Below are 12,653 nucleotides of genomic sequence, written 5' to 3' on the forward strand. Positions count from 1 at the left end.
TGAGAGTCCAAGTTTCACAACCATACAGAACAACCGGTAATATAACTGTTTTATAAATTCTAACTTTCAGATTTTTTGACAGCAGACTAGATGATACAAGCTTCTCAACCGAATAATAACAGGCATTTCCCATATTTATTCTGTGTTTAATTTCCTCCCGAGCGTCATTTATATTGGTTACTCTTGCTCCAAGATATTTGAATTTTTCCACCTCTTCAAAACATAATCTCCAATTTTTATATTTCCATTTCGTGCAATATTCTAGTCACGAGACATAATCATATACTTTGTCTTTTCGGGATTTACTTCCAAACCTATCTCTTTACTTGCTTCAAAAAAAAATTCTGTTTTCCCTAATCGTTTGTGAATTTTCTCAACATATTCACGTCATCCGCATAGACAAGAAGCTGATGTAACCCGTTCAATTACAAACCCCCTGTGTTAAGGCTGGTTCACAATAAACCGGGAACGGAAACAACAAGAGCGAGAAGGGAAATATTGTTAAAATAAATGTATATAAATGTGACCATTCACAATTATCTATTGCAAATCATACCTCAAGGGACACTAGGCTAACGTTTTACAAAAATATTCAAAAATCAATTTTTTTTTGTACGAAAAGACTCATTAGAGACTTGGGAAATTGATAGTAATAGGTTTTGCCTCTATGTCTTCTTTAAGGTCGAGCAGCGATTTTTATATAAGTCTGCTCCATTTGTCAGTATTGCATCTCTTTTCACAAATTTGATTTCTTCTCGAAACTACATTTTTTATGTTAAAATGCGTATTCAGCTTTCACGAAATTGAAGTGAAAATATCCGTACGTGTCCATTATATATTTTATGAGCTCTAAAGTTGAGAAAAGTTAAGTATCTTGAAATTTAGGATCTAAAAAAATTGTTATGTAAATAAATAAATTTCTGATTTTCAAGAATGTAATGTGCCTAAACTAGCCTACATAGGTATCATGAATTGCTCAACATTGAAATATTGCCCGTAATGAGAGTCAGTTTGAAAGAAATGTGAACTTGCCGTATTTAAATGTAATACGCACGGAACATTTTGATTATATCACTAATTTAAACAATCTATACTAATAATAAATCTATAACCGAAATTTTTCTGGTAATTTTCGCTTTTCCAAAAATAATTGGTGTTGACATGTATAATTATTCATCCTGACACCGAAAAGCGCTTTTTTGACATTTTTTTGTATGTCTGTCTGTCTGTCTGTCTGTCTGGATGTTTCTTACTTTTTTCACGCGATAATGGCTGAACGGATTTCGATGAAAATTGAAATATAAATTAAGTTTGTTGTAACTTAGATTTTATGCTATATGGTATTGAAAATACTTTATTGAAAAGGGGGCTTATAAGGGGGCCTGAATTAAATAAATCGAAATATCTCGCTTATTATTGATTTTTTTTAATGTTACATAACAAAAGTTTCTTTGAAAATGATTTCCGATAAGTTTTATTCTATGTAAAATTTTGATAGGACTGATATTTAAGACTTTTAAAGTAACAATACAATACATTTTCACCGCCGCCTCAGATTATAGCATCGTTGTTCCTGCAATAACTCCTTTGTGCAAAATATAAAATTGTTCAGTAGGAAAAAAACACATTTATTCATTCTATGGCAGTGGTACATAGGAGATCGTGATTTCTTACATTTTCGAAAGAAAGAAACATAATTATATATAGGAGATTTTATTATTTGCTGTATCACTATTTAAGTTATTTAATAGGGCAAAAATCTGAAAATCGATAAATATGTGACATAGGAGTTATTGCAGGAACGACAATAGCTATAATGAAATTAAAACAAATGACTCCGTCTATTTAAGGCGGCCTTAATGTTTGTCAATATTACCTAATTTACAGAGAATATTTGTGTGTTCGTATGAAGTAATCTCAGAAGCTAATTAATAAATTTGGAAATTCCTTCACTATTTGAAATTTGTAGTTTTTCTAGATGGATGTAATGCTACATATGAGGACTGAGGTAAGATTAAAATAGATCTTTACGTACAGAAAACTTGATATTATGTTTAAATATTGTTTAACTTGATTATTGCAACTTTATTTGGTCCACATAAAATACTCTAATTTTATACACTTAAGTTCCTTTTTATTCACAGAACATAATAGTTAAGAATTTTGTCGTAAAGATGAATATTTTTACTGGACCAAAAATACCGCCCATAATAAATAAGCATTTTACCATAGAGCTCACTGGAGCTGAGTTATTTTAAAAGGTGTCACAAAATGGCGTTCCTGCGCGCATAATTTACCCATATTCGTTTTCTGTGTTTCTTAAAATAATATTTATGTAGGGTACCTCATTTTTTATTTGCATAAACAATGATATACAACCGAACGAGTTGGCTCAGACGGTAGCGTTTGAGACACGCATTCGGGAGGTCCCGGGTCCAAACCCCGTGGCCGACCAATCTGACTGGAGTTTTTCATGATTTCCCTTAGTAATAAAGGCAATTACCAACAACAAAAACATTAATCAAAGTCTACAATCAGTTACATGAACACAAGCCATCTACAACACACAATAGAAACAGGAATTCAACAAGAGTAAAAACGGCCTGCTGATATACCCACACATTCTAAACGCGCGACATGGCCATAGATGTTAAAGCGTGAATAAAGTAAATTGAACAAAAAAAAATATGCACAGTAAGGCTAACATAAAAATTATCTTCATATACAATCCACTCTATTAATTTGGAGTGATTTATTAAAGGATGCATTCAAAACTAATTTAGAACAGTGTTAAACATTCCAAACACGCGACATGGCCATAGATGTTAAAGCGTGAATAAAATAAACTGAACAAAAAAAATATGCACAGTAAGGCTAACATAAAAATTATCTTCATACACAATCCACTCTATTAATTTGGAGTGATTTATTAAGGGATGCATTCAAAACTAATTTAGAATAGTGTTAAACGGATTATCCTTGCACCAAAAACGGATGTTCTCTGAGCCAAATGATCATATTTTAATTAGATGCATTTAATAACAATTAAGAAACATGTTAAAAGAATTATCATTGCACCAAATGAGTGGTCTCTGGACCAAAATGATGGCATTTTAATTATTTAAATACAATTTCAATTAAGTCATATATTAAACTATTTACCCTTCTATCAAACACGAATGTTCCCTGGACTAAAAGTTCTATTTTAATTATGTAATAATTTTATATTTATTTCTAATAAGTGCAGCGGAGCGCACGGGTACGGCTAGTAATTAAAATAAAATTAACTTTGAAACTAGCTCAAAATTTGCACACACCTTATTCTTAATGCATCTAACCAACAATTAAAAAATTAAATAAATCTGATTAAAACAGTAAAAATTTCAAATTTCAGTCCTAGTATCCCTTAAAGGTCTAATTTTGTATTAGTTATTTTACGACGCTTTATCAACTGCTATTGTTATCTTGCGTATGAGTGAGACAAAGCCAAAGCCAGGGAAATGAGTCCAGGGTCCAGCGCCGAAAATTACCCAGCATTCGCTCTTAATGGGTTGAGGGAAAACCCCGGAAAAAATCTCAACCAGGTAACTTGTCCCAATCAGGATTTGAACCGAGACCCGCTCACTTTATGGTCAGACATGATAACCGTTACTGGCAGCTGTAGACATTCCAAATTCGTGAAGAATGATGACGGACGATGATGAAAAATAAACATTAATGTGTCTCTAGTCATTAAACAGGTAAGACCACAAATTTGACTTTAAATGAGCATTAATAACTGTATAAATGTGAAACAGCCCCATAAGGTTTGTAAAACAGTCCTGGAATTACTATAAAGATCAAAAGCTGACCTTGCATAGGTTTCCACAAAACCCACTCATCGCCTCGGATATTAGTCACATGATCCCTGGGGTGAAACTCCGACGCTACGGTTTGGTGTGACAACCACTTAAGACTGCCTTTGTGAGGACTAGGGTTTGAACAGCTGTAGGTAATTATTGCTCTAGCAAGGAAAATGATGACTGACATCTGCCAATATCACAATGCAGAACAAAACAGTGGAGTTTGCTTAGACGCCTGCCCTAATGGAAGCCGAGCAGCCTTGGCATTGGACATTGACCATGAGGTCCGTCCTTCAATGCTGACCGCTCTCATATACAGGGTGGCACACGAAATGTCATACCATTTATTTTACACGTAAGACCTATTGATTTGTATTAAAGCTTTACAAAATTATACAGAAATAATAATTAGGATTTGGAATTTTATCTCTAATGCAGAACATGTTCCATATGACCGCCGTTTTGCCTCACAACCTCTTGCAAACGAACCCTTACATTCGTCACTACTTTTCGACACAAGTCTTCAGATAGCGCACGGCACAACTCCACTAGAAGGGCTCTGAGTTGCGCCACATTTTCTGGCCTCCTTTGGTAGACTTTCTCTTTTAGGAATCCCCATAAAAAGAAATCGCAAGGATTAATGTCCGGGCTATGAGGCGGCCACATTTTGCCGCAGCAATGTCGATGTGACATCACACGAAGATCAAACGTCTCGTACAGGTAATCCAGAACGGTGTTTGCAGTGTGTGGACGGGCTCCATCCTGCATGAACCACTGAGTTTCCATAGGGAGAGCTTTTGCCATGAAATGGGGGATAAAACTGCTTTCCAACATGGTTTTGTATCGAACTTGGTTGACAGTTTCATCGAAGAAAATTGGACCGATGATTCCGTGAATCGAAATTGCGGCCCATACAGAAACATTTACCCCAAACGTTTCTTTTTCATGCAGCATGCGAGGAGGTTCCCTAGCCCATAATCGAACGTTTTGTTTACTCACAACACAGAATAACTTTCACCTTGTGTTCAACAGTCAATCCCCCGTTGTCTGTCATTTCACAAATTGATGTTTGTGCTCGTAGCTATGGTGACATCCAAACTGTGATGCTACCTATCGGATTTTCCATGAATTTTGGCATCCACTAGCGCAGTTAGAAACATCGAAACAACAATATTAAAATGTTTATGTGATAATTAAATGGTATGACATTTCGTGTGCCACCCCGTAGTTGAAGAAACGACCGAATAAATGACTTTCTGAATGACTAAATTAATTAATTAGTGAATGGGCTGAGAGGAAAGTGAATGAGATGAGAGAAAATGAAAAGAAAACAAAATGAATGCGATGAGAAAAAACTGAGTGAAAAATGAATAGGATGAAGCAAGAGAAAGACGAATGGGATGAGGGCAAATGAAAAGAAAGTAAAATGAATGCGGTGAGAGGAAACTGAGTGGAAAATGAATAGGATAAGGCAAGAGAAAGATGAATGGGATGAGGGAAAATGAAAAGAAAGCAAAATGAATGCGGTGAGAGGAAACTGAGTGAAAAATGAATACGATGAAGCAAGAGAAAGACGAATGGGATGAGGGAAAATGGAAAGAAAACAAAATGAATGCGGTGAGAAAAAGCTGAGTAAAAAATGAATAGGATAAGGCAAGAGAAAGATGAATGGGATGAGAGACAATGGAAAGAAAGTAAAATGATTGCGTTGAGAGAAAACTGAGTGAAAAATGAATAGGGTGAGGCAAGAGAAAAATGAATGGGATGAGGGAGGAGTGATGGAGTGAGAGAATAGTGAATGGGATGAGGTAAAAGTGAATGGGGTGAGAGAATAGTGAATGGAATGAGGTAAAAGTGAATGGGGTGAGAGGAAAGTGAATGGGGTGAGAGAAATGTGAAAGGGGTGAGAGGAAAGTGAGAGAAAATTAATAGTGTGGGAGAAAAGTGAGTCAAAAACGAATGTGATAAGCGAAAAATGAATGGCATAAGAAAAAATGTGAATGGACTAACCAAAAATGAAGTCAGATAATAAGAATGGTAGAGAAAAATCTCAGTTAAAATGGATCGGTGTGTAAATATCATTTGAGTCAAGGGAAGAACAAAGGAAAGTGAAGGTAGTGGTAGTGTTTTATTTAGGAACACTTTCGCTTGAAGTTCATCTTGGTTTATAAATGATCAACAAAACTTGATTCGTGATAGTGCTCAGAGTTCTTTTACACGTGACACGTGACGCGTTTCTACTGGGTGTTCATTTCAAAGTGTGTCATGACGTCACTGTTGTTGGGTCACCGATTTGAAGCGAGTTTCAGTTTATATGTTAGAGAAGTTGCCTATTATTTAAGGCGTTCTTCAATCTGAACTTGAGAACGTGTACGGTATAACTTGAACGTCGTAGCAACAGATGGCGGTCTGTACGGTCTGTGTGCTACCATAACCTCTTTCCAACTGTGTTTTGCGCCGGCAAGTCGTACGCAGGGTATTTGTTATCATCGGTTGCGTACGGTAACATTCCACAACACAAATCAAATGCTCCGTGTCCATGTTGACCGTCGAAGTTAATGTCAACAAATGCGTAAGTAATCGTCTTAACCCTCTCCCCATATCCCGACAGTACGTATTTCCAAACAGTTCACATTCCTGCCACTACCGGCGTTACCGTACGTATCGGCACGTACTCTTCAGAATGAACGCCGTACTTGCTAGCCAACTTCTCTGCCTCTTAGATTATACAGCTGAGCTGCGGAAGTGTAGGAAGATTGAATTCTCTAGGCTCATCAGCTAGCTACATGACGGCATACAGCGAGCCAAGACACATTTTGAACTGAACACCCAGTATAAGAAAGCCATGTTAATGATTTATCACGTCTATATTCCAACGGCTTCAAACGGATTTCAACCAGTGAAACTCTGATTCAAGAGCCACCATGAGAACTTGAAAATGACATTACAAAATAACCTAAGCATTTACACTGCCAAAATTTAAATAGTTAAGGAAACATTCTTTCAACGATCGTTCCCTTTTGCTGTACTTACAGATGGTGTTTGCGTGTCCCTTAAGTTGACAATACCACACGTTGCCTGGTTCCTATAACAAAAGAAAAACAGTGCTGTGAATTATTATTTTCCACAAGCAGAGTGGGAAGAGAAATGAACAAAAATCTATTCAAATATTTACAGTTACAGTATCTGAAGTTTGATTATAAAATAAATATGCACATGTGTCACTCTGCCTCATCAGGCATCACCGAATCGGCATGTTTATTCACTTATGTCACATTATTTACATTTTTTCAAAATAATTACCATAATAATTCAAGAAGTTAAGCCATTTTCTGAAACTACTATATGTAATTTCATCCCTCATTCTAGATTTTTCAAGATTTATTGACGCCCAGCCGATTTTCCATGCTCCTATAATATACTGATGATGTTCAGCTTTTAAATCTACGACTCTTAATTCATGCAATAGTATCTCTTCAAATTCTGAATCTTTGAGAACGATATTACCCATGATTAATTGATTATACAGTATGTACACCGTGTTTTATAAAGATTTGAGGGGTTACAAAACTTTTTTAAAGATAAAATAAGATTGTTTATTATTGCAAGTAAAAATTACATGCATTAACAAAGATTTTACAATAGTACTGTATTAGGGGAGAGTCGGGTAGTATCGGACAGTGCGTTTCTTTCATCTACCGCCATATGGTAGTAACTGAATGACATGGTTACGTTTCTCTATGCGACAACACAGAAACGTAACCATGTCAATCAGGTGCTATCACCGTGTGGTAGATGAAAAAAAACTCACTGTCCGATATTACCCGATGTCCGATACTACCCGACTCTCCCCTACTCGTATATGAATATTCTTCAAAATTCAAAATTACTTACAAATCTCATATTCAAGTGCATATTACAAATTGTTGTATAAATAAAATTGTAACTGGGTCACACCGAAAAAGAAAGATGCTCGAGGTCGGGTGTCACCAATAATGGAAATTGGACAGTTTGGATCGAAAAAATGAGAAATTTAGACGACTTGGGGCATAGACTATTATAATATTGTCATAGCAACAAAATCCAAATACCCCTTATACCTTATTTAGACTATCACTTAAGAAATAAATGAAGATTTTCTATTTCCGTTGAATATATAAAGTTAAAAACGTCTTATTAATCTATTTTACAGGAGCTCTAGCAAGCTAAATACGTGACTGACGGCTCACGCGACCCTTGTTTCGTCAAGTGGGGCAGAAAACATGGACCACTTTAACAATTACACTAATATTTACAATTTAAATTTACACTATGTACACCAGAATTAGCTATTTTTACTATATTTACACTATAATAAAGAATATATTGTGCCTGCATTGATCAAACATTATTTACACGATTAATCTTTTGTACAATATTGTGTATTGCAATGCAAGGTATTTTATTTCATAATATTATGACCTACCTATTTTGTAAATTGTGTACAATAGTGTAAATAATGTTTGATCAATGTGAGCCTACATTCTTTATGATAGTGTAATAGTGAAAATAGCGTATTTCAGTGTACATAGTAAGGGCTGTCAGACACTGACTGCTTCCAAAGTCGATTGTCAGAAAGTCTGCTTTTTACCTCTAGAATATGATCTTTCTTCAGATATTACTCTCGCAAATTTTTATTTTTAAAATATTAATTTTCCTTCATTATGTTAATCATTCTTTCGATCCAGATTGTTTTATTTAACACTACATTGTAATTGTTTAACTCTTGTAACTAAACACATCTACATTTTACTCCTACTCTATTATTATTATTATTATTATTATTATTATTATTATTACTTACTTACTTACTTACTTACTTACTGGCTTTTAAGGAACCGGAGGTTCATTGCCGCCCTCACATAAGCCCGCCATTGGTCCCTATCCTGAGCAAGATTAATCCATTCTCTATCATCATATCCCACCTCCCTCAAATCCATTTTAATATTATCCTCCCATCTACGTCTCGGCCTCCCTAAAGGTCTTTTTCCCTCCGGTCTCCCAACTAACACTCTATATGCATTTCTGGATTCGCCCATACGTGCTACATGCCCTGCCCATCTCAAACGTCTGGATTTTATGTTCCTAATTATGCCAGGTGAAGAATACAATGCGTGCAGTTCTGCGTTGTGTAACTTTCTCCATTCTCCTGTAACTTCATCCCTCTTAGCCCCAAATATTTTCCTAAGCACCTTATTCTCAAACATCCTTAACCTATGTTCCGCTCTCAAAGTGAGATTCCAAGTTTCCCAACCATAAAGAACAACCGGTAATATAACTGTTTTATAAATTCTAACTTTCAGATTTTTTGACAGCAGACTGGATGATAAAAGCTTCTCAACCGAATAATAACACGCATTTCCATATTTAATCTGTGTTTAATTTCCTCCCGAGTATCATTTATATTTGTTACTGTTGCTCCAAGATATTTGAACTTCTCCACCTCTTCAAAAGATAAATTTCCAATTTTTATATTTACATTTCGTACAATATTCTCTTCACGAGACATAATCATATACTTTGTCTTTTCGGGATTTACTTCCAAACCAATCTCTTTTATTATTATTATTATTATTATTATTATTATTATTATTATTATTATTATTATTATTATTATTATTATTATTACTATTATTCCTTTGTTTTCTGTATTGATGTTACTTATATTTGTTGTGTATTTTTATATTAGTTGAGTGGAAGAGAAGGCCTTACAGCCTTAACTCTGCCAGTACCAGTAAATTTAAATCAATTACATTATTGCTGCAATGCATTTTCAGCAGTGTTCGAGGTCTAGTTTTGAATCATGAATAGAACGTCAAATGAAGCACAAACAAGATGCAAGTGTTCCCTGGTTGCACCTGAGCCAAGCGCCAAATATGACGTCACGCCAATGTAATCTATGAACAAGATTTTATCTCCGTACGGCCTGGGACAGAACACGGTACCTAGTAATAACGCAGTTCCCACATTTGTACCGCAATACACTCTTTTGTTCATTTCAGATTTTTCTTAGAAAGCAATACAGTATTTACCTAGGTATACAGTATATATAATATAAGAATTCTGATACGCTTTGCGTTATAGTAAGATAACAATACACACACTGTAGAATACTTGAATTCAATAAAAATTCAAAACAGCAACTTGTCAACGACACTGCGTTGTATGAAAGAGCATGTAAACACATGCATACATTCATGGAGGAAAACTGAAAAATTCATAGAAGATTGCGGACTTCCTCGAAAATACGCAGTGGGAGTATAGGAAGCACCATAGTAGTGTTGGCAACTGTTTACCACCGTAGGAGGTTCAGTGTATGCCTACAACAAACATTTTGTGCATTGGAAAATGAATACAATTTCTTCAGTTATATTTACAGCTGCTTCCATCATACGCGAAATATTGCGCGATAGTTATGAACTCCAACTTGCAGACATCCTTTTCAGTTCGTTGAATAGATGGAATGATGGAGCGATACAAAGGGATGAATTAATAGAAGTGTGAATATAAGGACGGGTAAATAGATGAATGAATAAATAAGTGAAATAAATGAACTCTCACGAACAATGACGAATCATTGAACGCACGAATGAATGAATTAGTAATCCAAAGAGTACAAAAAATTTTCTATAGTATACATCTATACATAATCTGTTTATTTATTTGCTATTTTGAATAACTAACCAAAAGTTAATTGCAACGAATTAATTAATGAACGAATGAAGTACGAATGAATGAGATAAATAAAATGATGAATGCACGGATGAGTGAATAAATTAATATAGAAATTATGGGTAGGCGGGTGAACTGATTGACAGATGGTTGAAAGTCGAAGGTTCAATAAATGAACAGTGAATGAATGAATTGATGAACGAGAAAATATATGAATTAAAGAGTGAATGGATAAATTAATTATTCAACAGGTAAATTATTTAAGGAATTAATTAATGTTCTCATGGACATAGGAACTGGTGAAGGAGAAGAGGTGAGGAGTAGTGGAGCGGGGGGAAAGCAAACAGAGTAGAAGAAAGAGATGAAGGACAAGGAAGAGGCGGAGGAGAAAGAGGGGAAGTAGAAGGAAGAGAGGAAGAGAAGGAAGAGGGAAAGGAGAAGGAAGAGCGGAAGAGACGGAGGAGAAGAAAGAAGGGAAGGAGAATGAAGAGACGGAGGAGAAGGAAGAGGGGAAGGAGAAGGAAGAGGGGAAGGAGAAGGAAGAGGGGAAGGAGAAGGAAGAGACGGAGGAGAAGGAAGAGGGGAAGGAGAAGGAAGAGACGGAGGAGAAGGAAGAGGGGAAGGAGAAGGAAGAGGGGAAGGAGAAGGAAGAGGGGAAGGAGAAGGAAGAGACGGAGGAGAAGGAAGAGACGGAGGAGAAGGAAGAGACGAAGGAGAAGGGAGAGGGGTAGAAGAAGGAAGAGGCGACAAAATGAGGCGGGGAAGAAGGAAGAGGCAGAGAAAAAGGAAGAGACGAACAAAAAGAGGCGGGGAAGAAGGAAGAGGCGGACAAAATGAGGCGGAAAAGAAGGAAGAGGCAGAGAAAAAGGAAGAGACGAACAAAAAGAGGGGGGGAAGAAGGAAGAGACGAACAAAAAAAGGCGGGGAAGAAGGAAGAGACGAAGGCGAAGGAAAGGGCGGAGAAGAAAGAAGGGAAGGAGAAGAAAGAGGGAAAGAGAAGGAAGAGACGGAGAAGGAAGAGGCGGAAGAAGAAGAAAAAGAAAAGGAAGAAGCAGAAGAGAAGGAAGAAAGATAAAAGGACGAGGCAGAGTGGAAGGTAGAAAGAGAAAAGGAAAAAGGAAGAAAGAAAAAAGAGGTGGAGAAGGGACAGGTGTAAGGAAAGAAAGAGGTGGAGGGGAAGGAAGAGGGGAGGAGAGAAAAGATATGAAAGGAGAACAGGAATGTAGGAGAAGATAAAGATTGAGATGAGGAAAGAGGTTGAGAAGGCGGTAGGAGAGAGCGAATAGATGAAAGAGAGGAAAAAGGAAAGCGGTGGAGTGCGAAGATTTGGGGGAGAAGAAATAAGTGATGGAGGGATGTTGATGTAAAGAAAAAAGTTGACACAGAAGATGTGTAGTAGTGGGTGAAAGAGAAGGAACAGGTGGGTCAGAAGGAATAGAAGGATGAAAGTGTTAGAAGAAAATGAAGTGAGATGAAAGATGAAGGTAACGTAAAAATGTTTAGTACAGACATAACCATGGAGGCAGCGCTCCATGCATTCTTAATCTCTGCACTAGTTTGCGCTTGTGCAGTCGGCACCAATCTCCGATTGTCACCCCCGGGACTCTACTGTACTCCAACCACGAGAAAGTCTTCGGGGACTGAGACGAAGCGGGATAATGCTGTGAATGAATGTTGATGTCATAAGATGTCATAAGGTCACAGACGTGGGTACTCTTATCTCTATTGGCTAGCTCTCACAGCACAAAACATAACATTGATCATACATATTGATACTACCCTAGTTACAAAATTATATCACTGTTAATCTCCTGGTGTTTTAATCTCTTCATACAGGAAATAACATATGCAGGAGAGCGCATGGTTTTTAAACTGACGTTATAACGGTAATATTATCTATCTACTTCGTTCCAATAGATGACGCAATAGTAAGCACATTCCTTTCACGGTTGATCATCTGGTTGGAGAACAGTATTGGGGTTCGAGTGAACTCCGGGATCATATGGAAGCTCTGACAAAGGAGAAAAAATCTCGCTACCATCCGGGATTGAACCTGGAACTAGTCCGTAGCTGTGACAAATTGAGCTACCCTGCAGCCAT

The 12,653-nt window shown here is 36.5% G+C and overlaps 1 protein-coding gene across 2 annotated transcripts in view; it reads left to right on the forward strand.

Annotated features, from left to right (window-relative positions):
• The window catches only part of LOC138696927 (atrial natriuretic peptide receptor 1), a 125,410-nt gene that overhangs the window by 2,788 nt on the left and 109,969 nt on the right, over positions 1 to 12,653 (forward strand). The gene's annotated exons all lie outside the window — the stretch shown is intronic.

The sequence above is a fragment of the Periplaneta americana genome, chromosome 3 (assembly GCF_040183065.1).
Source record: "Periplaneta americana isolate PAMFEO1 chromosome 3, P.americana_PAMFEO1_priV1, whole genome shotgun sequence".
In the NCBI taxonomy this organism is placed as follows: Eukaryota; Metazoa; Arthropoda; class Insecta; order Blattodea; family Blattidae; genus Periplaneta; species Periplaneta americana.